The sequence below is a fragment of the Sarcophilus harrisii genome, chromosome 2 (assembly GCF_902635505.1).
Source record: "Sarcophilus harrisii chromosome 2, mSarHar1.11, whole genome shotgun sequence".
In the NCBI taxonomy this organism is placed as follows: domain Eukaryota; kingdom Metazoa; phylum Chordata; class Mammalia; order Dasyuromorphia; family Dasyuridae; genus Sarcophilus; species Sarcophilus harrisii.
In genome coordinates this window covers 147794392-147809961 of record NC_045427.1, presented here as the reverse complement: position 1 = coordinate 147809961, position 15570 = coordinate 147794392, and the positions used below count along the sequence as shown (strand labels likewise).

At 34.2% G+C, this 15570-nt stretch overlaps 1 non-coding gene across 1 annotated transcript; it reads left to right on the top strand.

Moving 5' to 3' along the window:
- Window positions 1–11142: 11142 nt before the first annotated feature.
- On the top strand, window positions 11143–11271 carry LOC111718645. The gene has a single exon (XR_002769174.1). It is a non-coding gene; the product is annotated as a U6atac minor spliceosomal RNA (small nuclear RNA).
- The last annotated feature ends 4299 nt before the right edge of the window (window positions 11272–15570 follow it).

The following is a 15570-nucleotide window of genomic DNA, read 5'->3' as shown; positions in this document are numbered from 1 at the left end:
GTGTCATTGTCTCATATTAGGTAATTAGCCTTAAATGTTTGGTTGTCTGATTCAAGTACACCTATTCAGAATTTCAGCTCTCTACATATGAATCTCTTGAGTCCTGTGTTTGTAGATTAAAATTTATGTTTAGTTCTGTTTTTTTTTCAATAGAAATGATTGAAAGTCTCTTACTTCATTAAAACTCCATTTTCTCCCCTGAAAGATTAATGCTGAATCTCACTGGGTGGTTAATTCTTGGTTGTAATCCCAGGTTGTTTGCCTTCTGGTATTCCAGGTCCCCTGATCCTTTATTAAAGAAGTTGCCATATCTTGGGTAATCCTAATGGGTGATCCTTGATATTTGAATTGTTTTTGTCTGGTAGCTTGCAGTACTTTTTCTTTGAGATTATAGTTTTGGAGTCCCGAAACAATGCTCCTTGGGATTTTCCTTGTGGGATTTCTTTCCAGAAATGTATCATAGATTCTGTCAGTGAGTATTCCCCACTCTGGTTCAAGAATATTGGGGCAGTTTTCCTTAATTACCTCTTGTAGCTTGCTATCCAGGGTCTTTTTTTTTTTTTATCATGGCTGTCAAATAGGTCAATGATTTTTAAAATTTCTCTCCTGGATCTATTTTCCAGATCAGCTGTTTCGTCACTGAGATACTTCACATTTCCTTCTACTTTTTTTCACTCTTTTTAATTTGTATGACTGATTCTTGCTGTCTCATAAAGTCATTAGCTTATATTTGCCCTGTTCTAGTTTTCAGTGTGTGATTTTCTTCATTTAGCTTTTGTATCTCTATTTTTTTATTTGGTTTATATTACTGTTTAGGGGATTGTTTTCTTCAATTTTTTCCTTCCTTTTCCAAACTGATGACTCTCTCATGCATACTTCTCATTTCTTTTTTCATTTTTTACATTTTTTTCTTCTACTTCTTTTATTTTTTGCTTTTGAAGCATTTTATGAGCATTTTCAAGAAGTCTCTTTGGGCTTGAGACTAATTTATCTCACTATAGAGATTTCTTTTGTGGACATTCTGTTCTCATCTGAGTTTGTGTTTTGATCTGCCCTGTTACCATAGTAGCTTTCTCTGGTCAAGGTTCTTTTCTGTTTCTTGCACATTTTCTTTCTTTTTGCTTTTGATATTTCTTCTTCTTTTTCTTCTTCTTCTTCTTTTTCTTCTTCTTCTTCTTTTTCTTCTTCTTCTTCCTTCTTCTTCTTCTTCTTCTTCTTCTTCCTTCTTCTTCTTCTTCTTCTTCTTCTTCTTCTTCTTCTTCTTCTTCTTCTTCTTCTTCTTCCTTCTTCTTCTTCTTCCTTCTTCTTCTTCTTCTTCCTTCTTCTTCTTCTTCTTCTTCTTCTTCTTCTTCTTCTTCTTCTTCTTCTTCTTCTTCTGCTTCTTCTTCCTCCTCCTCCTCCTCCTCCTCCTCCTCCTCCTCCTCCTTCTTCTTCTTCTTCTTTTTACTTTTAAGGTAGAGCTCTGATCCTAGGGTAAAGATTGTGCTATCCCAAGCTTCCTGTGCACTTTTGAGCCTTGACTTTGAGCACAGGGGTTCCTTGTCTTTGTAGGGGGTAGCTCTTCTACTGCTCTGTTCAGGAAATAGCCTTATTTCTCAGAGTGTGCCTTCTGAGTTGGAACTAGAAGCTATCCCCCTGATTTGCTACTCTACTGAGCTAGGACTGAGGGTCTTAGTTTTGATTTGTTGTAATAAAACCCTCTCACTTTCTCAGAGACTTTCTAAGCTTTCCCAGAGTCTATCAAACCTGGACTAAACACCCTTTTCACTCCAGTGAGACTGATCTTTCTTGAGGTTTTCCCAGTCTATTTTGACCTGGAGAGTGATTTCATTCTTTCAGACTCTATTCAGAGATTTGGTTTCTTGTAGTTTTTGAGGGAAACTAGAAGAGCTCAAGCAGGTTACTTATTTTATTCTACAATGTGGGTTCCATTCCCAGAACTCTGTTGTCTATTTCTTAATGCAATTCACTTAAATTCTTCTATAAGGATTTTAATGGTATACCACTTGGTGCATATATTTTAGTATTGATATTACCTTGTTATCTATGTTACCTTTTTTTTTTTTTAACAAAATGTAGTTTCCTTCCTTATCTCTTTTAATTGCCTCCCCCCTTTTAGTAAACTCAAATCCAATTCTTTGATGAATTTTCTTAGATTGCTCTATTTTTCTATTTTAAAATATAGTAACATATGTTTTTGATGATCCTTACCTTGTGATATATTTTGAGATTTGACATGGCAAGTCCTCATCATCATACTTTCTTAGTTATATTAATACTCATCCATTTTCCATAGAATTTTTTTATAATTTAATCAAATTTTAAGAAATTGCCTTTTGGTATTTTGATTAGTATTGTATTGCAAACACAAATAAATTGTAGAAGGAATGGTATAATGGAATGAACACTGTATTTGGAATTCCAGAACCTGAGGTTGAGTGCCAGCTCAGCAATTTATTGCTTGTGTGAACTTGAGCCTGTCATTTGGGACGTCAGTTTCTTCATTTGTAAAATGAAAAGGCAAAATTTTATAATTTCCTTGTTATTTCTAGCACTAAAGCTCTAATCTAAAGATCTACTCTGATGTATTAGATTGTAAACTCCTTGAGGGCAAGCACTGTCTTTTAGCTCTTTTTGCATCCCTAGTACTTAGTACAGTGCCTGACACATACTATGTGTTTAATAAATGTTTATTATATTGATTTAAATAATCTTGTGGTCCCTAAATATAATTACACATTTGCTATTTTACTTTTTGTTCAACTAAGGAAATTGTATGGCATGTACCCCAAATTTTTTCCCTTAATTTTTAGAAAAATTGTTCAATGGCTGTCTTCAGTTTGTTTTAATAGAATCTATTTTTCTTCTCATAGTAAAAAGTTTTACCTTCTTCATTAAAAAAAATTGAAAAAAGTATTACACACATCAGTTCCTCAAGACATCTGTTTAATTATGTGAAGTCACACTGTCTTCAGTTTTTCCTTTCTTTTATTAAACAATGTCACTGAACAACATCATTTATTCCTCTTTGCTCTCATCCTTCTGTGCTTTTTCCTCCCCTCAAGCTTATTCACTCAAAACTGATTGTTCTCCCTTCGTGGCAAGGTATAATAAATTATTTTCTCAATAGTAAGGATGATGATTATATTTGTATTAAAACAACAACAATAAGATTCCTATGATGCACACATTTAAAATTTTGTCTAGCATGTTTCTGTTTCGTGTCAAAATGTTTGTTATTAAAATAGTATTGTTAACAAAACCATATTCATACTTGGTACTCAATATTGAATCAAACTAGTTAGCCTAAACACAGTGCTCTCTTTTCTATATTTCTGTTGCACTAATTGCCAATGGAAAAATTTCCTAAATAGTGGTGGGTGGGATATACAGCAGTTTCTACAGTATTGATTCCTCATAGTTGCCTGCTTTACTGCAAGGAAAAATAAACTTCCAGGGCAAAAGCTAACTTACACTTACAAAGTGTAACAATGAATTATATTATATTACCAAATATATTTTATGATTTGTGCCTTATGTGAAAATTTAGAATTTTATTTATAGAGAATGCATATGTAGGAAATGAATATTTTCAATATATATGAATAGAGAATATATGATATGACTGAATCTAATGATGTGCGAGAAACCAACTGGAACAAGTACATGGGCTTTATATTCAAAAGCCAGTTGCAATTAAAATACTGCAGTTGATTTTATTTACTTTAAAAAAAATAAACATATGAATGTTAAATAAAGATTGCACATTTTAATTTCAAAAATAAATGAATAAGATAAAATAGTAATAGCAATACCAGGATAGGCACAAGTATAAGACCTGTGAATCCCAAATGAAGAAATTCCTTTCTTCTATGCAGGTTACTTCCTTCTGTGAAATTTATAGTTTTAGGAAGTTCAGTAATAGTAAAAAAAAAAAAAAAATGGTATCTTTATTCCTTAATTTCTTCATTTATAAAATTAATTGTCCCCTTGGACAAATCACTTAATCTTCCTAGACCTTAATTTTCTCAATTATAAAATTAGAGAATTATATATTAAATGGTCTGTTCCATCATATGTTCCTAAATTCAACAATAGAATACATTTTTTTGTTTTGTTTTTTAATGTGATTATAACAAACAATGTTTAAATCTTTTCTTCCTCTTTTGCCAATAAAGATATATTTCCTAGTAAATTCCTGGTAAACCAGACATGATCCTAGAAGATCCCACCTGGCTTAAATTCTCAAGCTATTTATTTGGCTTAAATTGCATAGAAACTACCTCAGATTACCAGACTAGGCCAGCCAGTATACCCTCACAAAGCCCCACTTGAAATGTGGCATTCTTACAAAGCTTTTATCTCACAACTTCCACAATTTATCCAGCAGTGACAAAAGAATTAGGTTCTACCAGCTTGCTTGGCAAAGAGCCACGCCCCAGGCAATTTGGTGTCTTTATAGATAAGGCAGGCATTTCATTTCTAATTTCGATGAAAGACTTGCAGGCTCAAAAAAGTTTTCAATGAAAGCCAGCTGTTTCTAAATTGATCTGGGAAACTAGTGACAGGTGAGTGCCACATGGCTTTAGGTTGTGTAGCCGCCCAGCTTGATTTAGGAGAGCCAAGCCCAGTATGTAATTAAAAAAGCAAAAGAATGGGTTGGGCAGACCAAGAAATTGTGTAAGGGGAAGGAATATCAGGTTGAATATTTCCCCAATGTACCCAAAACAGTTTAGGCAAACTGCCTCTACCTAAATATTCTCAGGGACTGTTGGGTCTCTCAGAACAGCTTGATATCTATTATATAAAAATTTTTGGTTTGGTTACATCAGTGCAAAGATTCAATTTAGTAAAAGGAGAAAAGTTGTCAAATTTATTCATCCAATAACTCCATGATGAAGCAACCTTTATTTCAGAATATGTTGCTTGGCTACAGTGCAACTTAATAAAAAATGAAGATTTTAATAATGTGAGCTGCCCCCGAAATGGAATAGTCTAACTTGAAAAGTCTTGGTATAGGGGTGAGGGTAGAGCAAGCATTTATTAAGAATTTACTCCATATCTAGCACTATGCTAAATTCTTTTGTAAAATACTGTAAAGAACATACTACTTTACAATGTATGGCATGTAATAAATTTTGAATAAATGCTTCTTCCATCCCTTTTTCCTTCCTTTAAAATTGCTATCTCATTTGATCTTCATAATAAACCTATAATGTAGATGTTATTATCATCCTCATTTTATAGTTGACAAAATTAAAGCAAAAAGAAGTTAAATGAGGTTGTCAGGATCTCTCATTTAGTAAATTTCTGGAATCATATTTTAATACCTGATTCAAGTCCAGAAGTCTATCCACTAGCTCACCTGAAGTCCCTTAAAGCTTGAAATGCTCTTAAAGATTATTTAATCCAAATGGATCTAACTAATTTGTGTGTGTGTGTGTGTGTGTGTGTGTGTTTTAGAGCTGCTTTGACATTCCTAACAACTACTTTAGACAAAAAATATTTGTCTATGTATAGTAAGGTTTCAGAGGTCTAAAAAAGACACTGCATTCCCTAAAAATTGTCCCCCATAAATGAAAAATGATTACAACTCCATCATTAGAGCTTTTAGGAAAAGACCTTGATATCAATTAAGATAGAAATATCTCTGTAGTTAGTGATTTATCTCTTAGTAAAAATGATGGATTTGTAGTTTCTTTTTTAAAAGATGTTTTTATAAGGAGATACCAAAAAAAAAAATGTGATGCCCGGGAATAGAAGGAAAAATGCTACCAAGGGATGGAGGAAATAGAACAAAGGAAACTTAGATTCCATTGCAGAAGTGAAAGGACATCAATATCAACTAAGTCAAGGGTCCTTATCCTGAGCTTCATAGACCTTCAAAAGGGTTCACGTATACTTTGCAAGGGGTCAGTGAAACTGGATGGAGGAAATTCTACCTGGAGCAAAGTCCAAAGAGAAGATGCTTTCTCTGTAGTCCAGGGTTCTTAACCTAATGTTTATCAGATTTTTTCCATGTTATTTTGATAACTATATTTCAATATAATTGATTTCCTTTGCAATCTTATTGTTTGAACTTATGCATTTTAAAAGGTATTATTCTTAATAGTCCATAAGTATTCACCAGACTGACAAAGGGTCCCTAACAAATAGAACAAGGCTAAAAACTCCCGATCTAATTCAATTCTGATGCATTCCTAATAATAGCCTTTATAACTGAGTGTTGAAACTAGTCAATTGTTAAATTTTCTGTATTAGCATTTAAACCTTGAAATCAGCAAATGCTACAAAATCAAGGCTCAATTTATTATTTTGTTGAGCATCTACATACAAGAATGAACTAAAAAGTATATCTTTTGTTTTCAGAGGGCTAGCTATGAAAAATTTACCAGCATTTACCCTATTCACTCTTAATGAGTGATTATTCAGCCTCCACTTAGAGACTTCTGTGTCTAGGAATATGAAGAGAGAACCACAATAAAGAATATCAACAAGGAAATGAAAGATCCAAAAAGAAAAAGGACTGGTCTTGTAGTGGGAATGACATATAACTGAAGACCATCCCTTGTACTATAAAGAGAAGTTGTGAGAAATTGAGGCAAATTCTGGCATATTGAATGAATCCCCTGTAGGGAACTTATGGGAGGGCATGCAAAAGAGTCTCCTGTGATGGGAAGGTATGAATGGGCCAGCGTACTTATTAATGAAGGAACTACTTATATGAAGATCATAAATTCATTGGTAGATTGAGTAAATCAATCAAGCTTTTCCTCAGCTTATGAGTATCATGTATTCTCCTAAATATTCTAACAAACCACACCAGTTAAGTAGGTAGTGTATCATTAACCCCATTTTTCAGGTGAAGAAATTAAATTTTTGAGCTTAAATGACATGCACAAGACTAACACTTGAAGCTAGTTCTTCTGACTCTGAGTACTGAGCTTTCCAACATGCTATGCTATTTCTCTAACATTAGATCAAGACTATATATGGTTTTATCGTAGTCTCACTTCCCAATGTGCCCTACCTTCTAACCTTCATTGTTTTGTATATAATTCCAAGTATATAAACAGAAATAAGTATAAGAGAAATTGATTATTTTCCCACTAACTTGGTATATTTCCCCTAGATGGACTATGTTAAATGTTGGCATTTCTGTTAGTATCCAAACCTCTATAGCCTCTAATCAGGTCTTATAGATTTGGAATGAAAGACTGATAGTGGAAAAGGATCATAGAATAAGAAAAGGTAAAATGGTAAGGAGCCTTAGAAGTAAGTATTCCAACTTCTTTATTTTATAGCTAAGATACTGGGACCCAGATCATATCCTTAATTATATAGTTAGTAAGTAGCAGAATCAGCTCCCAATACAAATTGTGTAGTAAAAAAATGGATTTTTAGTAAAAGAACCTGATTTAAATTCTAATTCTGCTGTTTTCTACTTGTGTGACTTCAGGTATCTTTAGTCCTTAATTTCTTCATTTATAAAATTAATAAGCTGGATTGGAATAAGGAGAGAATTGAGGCATGTAGTCAAATTAGATGACTATTGAAATAGTTCAATGGAAAGACAATGAAGGTGAGGGATGTGTGAGCAAAAAATTGGAGATACATGCTGGAGACACTGGATAGAAAAAGATTATAAAAATTAGCAACTGATTGGATAGGTGGATATGAACAAGAGTAAGAATTTAAGGATGACTTCAGTGTGATGATTAGAAGGAAAATGGTGCCCTTAATAGTATCAGGGAAGTTTAGAAGAGGGGCAAGAAATGGGGGGAAATAATGAGTGTTGGAAAACTTAAGGAAAAGGCAGGAAATCAGGGGTGTCCCCTGCAGACCCCAAGCTAGTATAGCCTTGTGGCTCTCTAGAAATCTAGTAAGGAAAAGCTTATATAATATGCAAATTAAGTGTGAGCTTTTCAGTATTTCAAAGTGAAAATAATTCATTTATAACATGTGCTCAATAAATATTTGCCAATCTATTTTTTTCTGACCTTGGCTTTTTAGAATCCTGTTTCCTTCAAAGCTCAGCACAAAACTATTCATGGGGACTTTGTTTATCTGCCTACCTCTTAGCACCACTCCACCTCTCCACCCCATTAACTTATACTTATTTTATTGACTATTTTATACATGTAATGTCTATATATATATGGATATATTTGCACACATATATATGTATATATATTTATATATGTACACACATACATACACACACACACACACGCACCTATTTCCACTACCCCTCATAAGCACCTTAAAGGAATAGATTTCTTTTTTCTTTGTATCTCCAGTATCTCACACAGTGACTTGCATATAATAGGAACTTATCAATTATTTTAATAAATGATTGATTGTATCAATCAACTTGGTTATGGATGTAGATTTGGCCCACATCTTACCAATAGGCAAGGTTAATAGGAAAAGATTTTCTTATGGGTTATTACCTTAAGAATTCTGAAGCAACCAGATGTGAAAAGAGTATCCTCTCATTTTGAAGTATCCACCCTGTGAACTTACTATTATTCTGAGGATTTAAGTCTGCATATCATTTTTATACCTACATCAACGTTTGTATGCTCTATGGAACTAAGGTTTATGCTCCAATGCCAGAGCTAACATTAAAAAAAAATCCATCACATTTTACTCCTTTCAGTTTGAGCAGAATGTTGAAACATGACTTAGGAAATTATCCCCCCCAATTCATTTTTAATAAAAAGTGGGAACTGGATATGAGTTTTTAATAACACCTATGTATGCATTTAACTTTTATTTTTATATATAAAAAGTGAAGTGTGAGCTTTAGGCACACCCAATTAAGCTTTTCAAATAAAAAAAATGAAAAGTTGGAAGTATTTTTGTGTTGTAGATTCCTTCAGGGTACAGGAAATGGACATTTTCATTTTGGGAGATTAAAAAATTATTTCCCTTGTCCTTTCCTTATACACTCTCCCCACTTTTTTCCTCTTTAATACCATCAGTATAATTAGAGAATAAAATCTACCACAGAAATTACATCTACATGTAACACTTACACTAGCTGCCTCTCCCCTTACTTGCTACCTCTCATGTAGATTACTGAACCTTTCTTTCAGCTCTTTGTTTCTTTCATTTCTCACCTAATTTACTTTACTGCTCTCCCTGATCTGCATAGAATCAGAAAGACAGAGGTTAATAAATGTTTACTGTAATTTGTCTCCCTATATAATGTTGATGGCACCCCTGCACTTGCAAGGGTATTCTTCACAGGAATTTTACCAATTGCATTGGATCTTGGATCAGTTTGGAATTGAGTAATAGGTCAGTAGACTTAGCTAAGATTGAGAACTGATTCATTACTAGCTGGTCATCTTTGGTTTCATGAATAAAAGCGCTAGGTCTGGAGTCTGGGGACCCAAATTTAAATCTTAGATCTGTTACCTATATGATGTGTGACTGGATAAGTTTCTTAACCTTTTCAGACCTCAGTCTGTTATATTAAAGATTAGGCCCAATCACCTCTATGATCCTTTCTAATTCTACATCTATGATGCTCTGAAATACAATTCATCATTACACATTCTGTTTTAAGGCCCAATAGATTTTCTACAGTATTTTTTTGTATTCTACTGAAGAAATAGAATTGTTACAGATTAAGCAAAATTTAAGAAAAAAAATTTATAGGTTTTCTTTCTCTTTTTAAAATTAGAACTCTAAAATTACTACCAGAATTATTACCTTATTCCTAGACTTCACAAATCTCCTAAGAGCTCATCCTATTTTTGAGTTACATATTTTCTGGGGCTGGGGGGCAAAGGAATCTGGTAATATTTATCTTATCCTTAATAAAATAAACTTGAACCAGGTGAACTTGTATCTGTACCTAGCTCATTTTTTAAATAATAAAAATACAAGTTCTGGCATATTATTGCTTCCTTTTATAGTGTTATTAGAATATGCTCAGGGAAATCATCATTTGAACACCAAGGCACCACCACCCTCACTTCATATTTAATAAGTACATAGCAAAAGTACTTCCTGTATAGCTAGTCCTTATCAAAGAGGGATTCTTGTTGGGGAAGCTATTGTTAATTCAGCAAAGCTAAGCACACAGTGAACACTTGGATGAATTGAGTTCCTGACTCAATTAAAAACCAGTTTTCAAAATAATCATTTGTTTGTATTCACTTGATTGTTATTTTAGGTTTGTTCTACCCCCTTTTTCCCCCACCCTCAAACCCCTCCCTACCACCATTCACATATGGGAACACAGTCCTAATCTCAATTCTCATCTTTCTTATTCGTCTTTTAAAATATTATGAAAGGTTTTTTTTTTTTTTTTTGTATTCTAGTCTGAAGCTGTTGGACTAATGTAAGAGAGAAACCCCTATTATTCTTTGTTTAAGGCTCTCTTCTCAAGTAATGTTCTGCTTCTCTTGTTTTGACAAACCTCAGTAAGATTCATTCCTTAAAGGTATTAGATGGTGACTGAAAAAGGGGCCTAGAGAATGATCTTCTACTCGAATTGGCAGATCTTTTCCCAATGTTTTGAGGGAATTTGGATAAAGATCTAAGATTAGGAAGAAGTCCCAAATTACTTTTTTAGGAGTTTTAGGGATTTTTTAGCATTTATGTGTGCTATGTGTGCCTATGTTCATAGTTAAAAAGATCAAAGGAAGAATTCCAAACTAAGAATCTTCTGAATTCAAGTCTAATAGTAGTTGTTATATACCATATTGTGCATAGTAGGTTCCTAATGAAAGTTTTCTAAAATGAACTGAATTGATTCCTTGAATGGTAATTATACTCATGGTAGGTATAATTTGTGATTTTATGCCATTAATCTTTGAGCTATAAAAAAATCAAACTAAATATTAAATCTATATTTTATCTTTCATTGTGGAAAGTAAACTGGAATTGGATTCAGGACAAAAGTTCAGATTCTTCCTCAGATAATTACTAGCTGTGTCATCATGACTATATCACTTATCTTCTTTTATTCCAGAATTACACCCTTGGGGCAGACATAACCCTAACACACCAATGGGTAAGAGGCCTGTCAGACCCCCAATCTGCTTTAGTGCATCTGCCAAGATAGTTTTACAAGGATGTGGCCATTGTACATGCTGCAACTTCTTGGAGCCATAAGTAAGAGATGGGTATTATGAGAGGAAAGAAAGTTAGCAATCCCCTTTGATCAAGGTGGAAGAAGTACTATGAACCTTTATAACACATATGTGATTAAGGCATTGCCACCTACTCTGTGATATCTAACTATGGTCAGCTGTTATATTATAGAGGTATTCCTTAGGAATTAGAGTATCTTCATAATTTTATATAGCTCATAATTTACTACTGGTGTGCTTCTCATTCTAATTTTCAATTGATTAGCTAGTCAATTAGGCTTAGTTGTATATTAGAAAAAGGACATTTTAATATTATGCACAATTGGGCAAAATTAATTAACTAATTAATTGATACCACACCTACACCCATACACAAATCTGTGGCACTCTCCTGAAGGCAGAAATAAAGTGTGGAAAATTGAAGTCAAGCGTACATTTAGCAAAGAGGTAACATGGCTCCTAGAATACTATTTCTGGAGTCTTCAAGGTAGTCCCCTTAAATATAGTGTAGTTGTTTGCTTGTTTTTTGTTCCTTTGCTTGTTTTTTGTTTGTTTGTTTGTTTGTTGTTTGTTTTCTAGGATATTTCTAAAGATTTCAACTCGTATACAGTTTGTCCTTGGAGCCTCCTGTTTCTTTTCGCAATCGCTGTGCTCAGCACTGTACTTAATACATACTAAATGTTTTTAAATGTTTATTTATTAATTGATTAGGGCAAACCCTTTTCTCAGCTATTCAGGAAATATCATTATACCAATAGAAAACAAGAAGCATTGGTTCAGGACTAAAGCCACTTTCCATGCCACTATCTCTTAAGGGGTCAAGGTGCTCCCAGGTAACATCCATGAGTTTCATACTTCCATCCAAACACTGATTATATAAAATATTGTCACAAAAAGTGAGTAGTGAATTAACCCATTTATTCAAATTGATAATGAATAAAAACGAGAGAAATTATACAGATTAAAATACAAAACAGAGCAAATTAGCTCTACTTCTAGGAACCACATGTCTCAACTCAAACCAAGAAAAGGCTATTAATCTCCCCTAAGAAGAACACTCCCAAAGGCTCTATAGAGGCCAGCTGAAAAGCAAGGGCATGCTTAGGAGTTAGCTTGCTCTACAAATTTTCTTCTTCTTGCAGTTGGTCCCAATAAGAGCCTAGAAATGCATTCATTCTCTCTCTTAAAGGAATCAAAATTGGAAGGACAGTGAAATGTCTTCAGTAGAAATATGATATAATGAGGTAATGTAGACCCAAATAGAAATTGACTTGTCCAAGATCACATAGTAACTTAGCGACATTTCATTTAGGACATTCTGAATTCCATCAAAATTGGATTATTAGGTCTTTTTCTGTATTCAATATGCTACCTCTTGCTTTCAACACTCAGAAAAAGTATTCAGTTTCATCTTTATATTTTAGGCATCCTTTAAAATGCTCCAGTGCCATCTCCTTGGCACAGTTTTACCTAAATTGTCTGCTGAGAGAATTCTCTTCCTATTCAACAATTCCTAAAAAATTTTGTCCTTTTTGTTCAGTTAATCTCTACCTGGTATTATACTTACTAATGTATATGGCATAAGCTCTTCCACAGCTCAGTAGAGAACATACTCCTTGAGATCAGAAACTGGGCTATTTTCATCTTTTAAAAATATTTACATTTTCTAGTACAATGTCTGATATATAGAAGACGCCAATAAAGATAAACAGAGACACAGAGAGGAAAGACTGAAAAGAATGATTGAAAGACAGAGAGAGGATCTGAGAGAGTGAGACACACAGAGATAGACAGACAGACAGATAAAGATAAAGAGACAGAAATAGAGTCGGAGAGAAGAGAGACATACAGACAGAGATGAAGAAGCATGGACAGAAAGATAAAGAGACAGAGATGAGTTCTGGTCAGATTGAACAGCTTCAGTTCACTAAACAATCTCCTACAATCCCAGGGAGAATTTTTCCTCTATAACATAAAGCTAAGCATATGCTTAGCTAATATGCAAAGCCCTCACACAAGTGGGTGGATAATAAAAATTTGTGCAAATGAATTGGATTATATCTTCCTTCGTATGAATATTCCTACATCTAGTACAGCAAGACAGTGGATAGACTAGAATAAAATAATGTACTAATTGGAAAATTGGTGCCAAATGATTTAGGGACAAGAGAGTTCTATAAAATCTTTTCTTCTATTGTGAGTATTTCTCAATTTCACATTTGAAATTTTATGTTTCCTTTGATTCTTCTCTTTCCTTCACCTTCCATAGAATCAATTAATAAGTTCTTTTATTTACATGTCCATAACATCTTGTCTTCTCTATCCCACCACAATTCACTTATTTAAGCCCTCTTATTACCTACTAAAGCAAACCAGTAGCAATTTAATTCTCTCTCTCATCCAAACTATTCATTAGGTCACCAATAGATTCGGCTTCTTTGTGCATATCATCCCTGTTCTCAACACCCTTAAACATTAGTATCTAAGGAGGAGAGTTCAGACTCTTTTTGCCTAGCATTCAAGCTCTTAACAATTGATTTTTCCACTTATCTTGTCCATATTCTCTATGTTCTATGCAAGTCAAATTAGGAGCTATATCCTGAATATGATCCAAGTATTATACTGTAAATCCAAACCCATTCCCTTTTCCTCCCCATTCTACATCATTTTTCAAACCTAACTTCATGAAGATGAAATTTCAGCCCCTTCAGAGAAGTGAATTGAACTTCCAAGGACAGATCAGAAATTAGAAAGAAGAAAAGGGGAAAAGAAAAAATTTTTCCAATAATCATTTCCTTAGATCAAGATCCTGCCTTATCTTAGATTAATTTTCTTGCTTGAATAAAAATTATCCCATCAAGTAAGAGTATTTTTGCCTACAACATAAACCATTCACCAGTTGTGTTTATTTGCCTAAAATGCTGATTTGGAGTACTCTAAGCTTCTGATAATGAGAGACATCTTAGATATTTGTCAGAAACAAATAAACCAAACCATATCTGAACAAAAATAAAGTCTTTACAATATATCTAACCAAGAGATTACCCAACTATTTGAACCCCAAGGAAGCCCAAGGGATTCCATTTTTGATAGATACAAATAGTGAGTTGTGTGTGTGTGTATGTGTGTGTGTGTGTGTGTGTATGTATGTATGTATGTATGTATTTAATAAGAGAGAGTCAAAATCTACTTGCACTCATTGTTATTTGTTCTGCTTTCTGGGCCCAAGCAGAATAGGTTTAGTTCCTGGACAAATAAAAGATAAAACCCACATGGCAGACACTGAATGGTATAAAAATAGTTGTGCATTCACCAGAGCAAGAGGGTAGGAAAATTCTGTCAAAATGGAGAAGTAAACAGTAGTGTCAGGCAGATGAACCAGAGGACAAGAGGGGGGAAAATTCAATCTTAAAAAAAAAATCAGTGGCTGAAAGCTATTAAGTTCACTCTTCTAGTTCAAAGGGACTGGAAACGGCAATTTGTCAGGGAACTGTTGTCACTCTAGATGCCCACAGTGGGTCTCTTTGAAGCCCCTGATTGTCTACAGAAGGCTCTGGCAAGTTTTTCTCTTCTAAGGTCAGTATTTCCTCACTTTAGCACATTTCTGTCACAGTAATTGTGACTCTTCCTAATTCAATCAACAAAAGTGCTTTTCTTCAGACTTCAAGTTGAAGTGATGTCCATATGTTCTGACTCTGTCTACACAACCCATTTGATTACTCTATTGCTTTGGATGGGCTGAAGTTCTGGCAGCCTCTCCAGAAAGGGGGAAGAGAGAGAGAGAAGGACAGAGACAGAGACAGACAGAGACAGAGACAGGGAGAGGAGGGTAAGGAGGGGGAGGGAGAGAGACAGAGACAGAGAGACAAAGAGACAGGCAGAGACAGAAACACACACAGAGAGACACAAAAGAGGCAGAAACAGAGACAGAGAAACAGAGAGAGACCCAGACCCAGACACAGAGACAGAAACAGTAACAGAGAGACAGAAAGGCAAAGAGAGTCAGGGAGACAAAAACATAGAGGTAGAAACAGAGAGAGACAGATTACAGAGACAAAGACAGAGAGATACAGAGAAGTAAGGAGCACAGAGAAAGACAGAGAGATAGAGGCAGAGACACAGAGAGATAAAGAGAAACAAAAAAGAAGAGAAAGAGACTGAGACAAAACAAAGAGATAGAAAGAGATAATGGAGAAGATGAAACAGAAATGGAGAGGGGGATACAAAGAAACACAGGAACAGAGACTTAAGAGTCAGAAAGAGACACAAAGAGAGAGACAAAGACATAGAGAAAGAAATAAAGTCATGAAGAAAGACCTCAGAGAGACAAAAATAGAGATACAGAAATAATAAAAGAAAGATAGGACAAGAAAGAAAGAAAAGAGAGGGTGAAAGAGGAAGGTGAAAGAAATGGAGAAGGGTAAGGAAGAGAAAAGAAAGGGAGAGAAGGGGAAGAGAG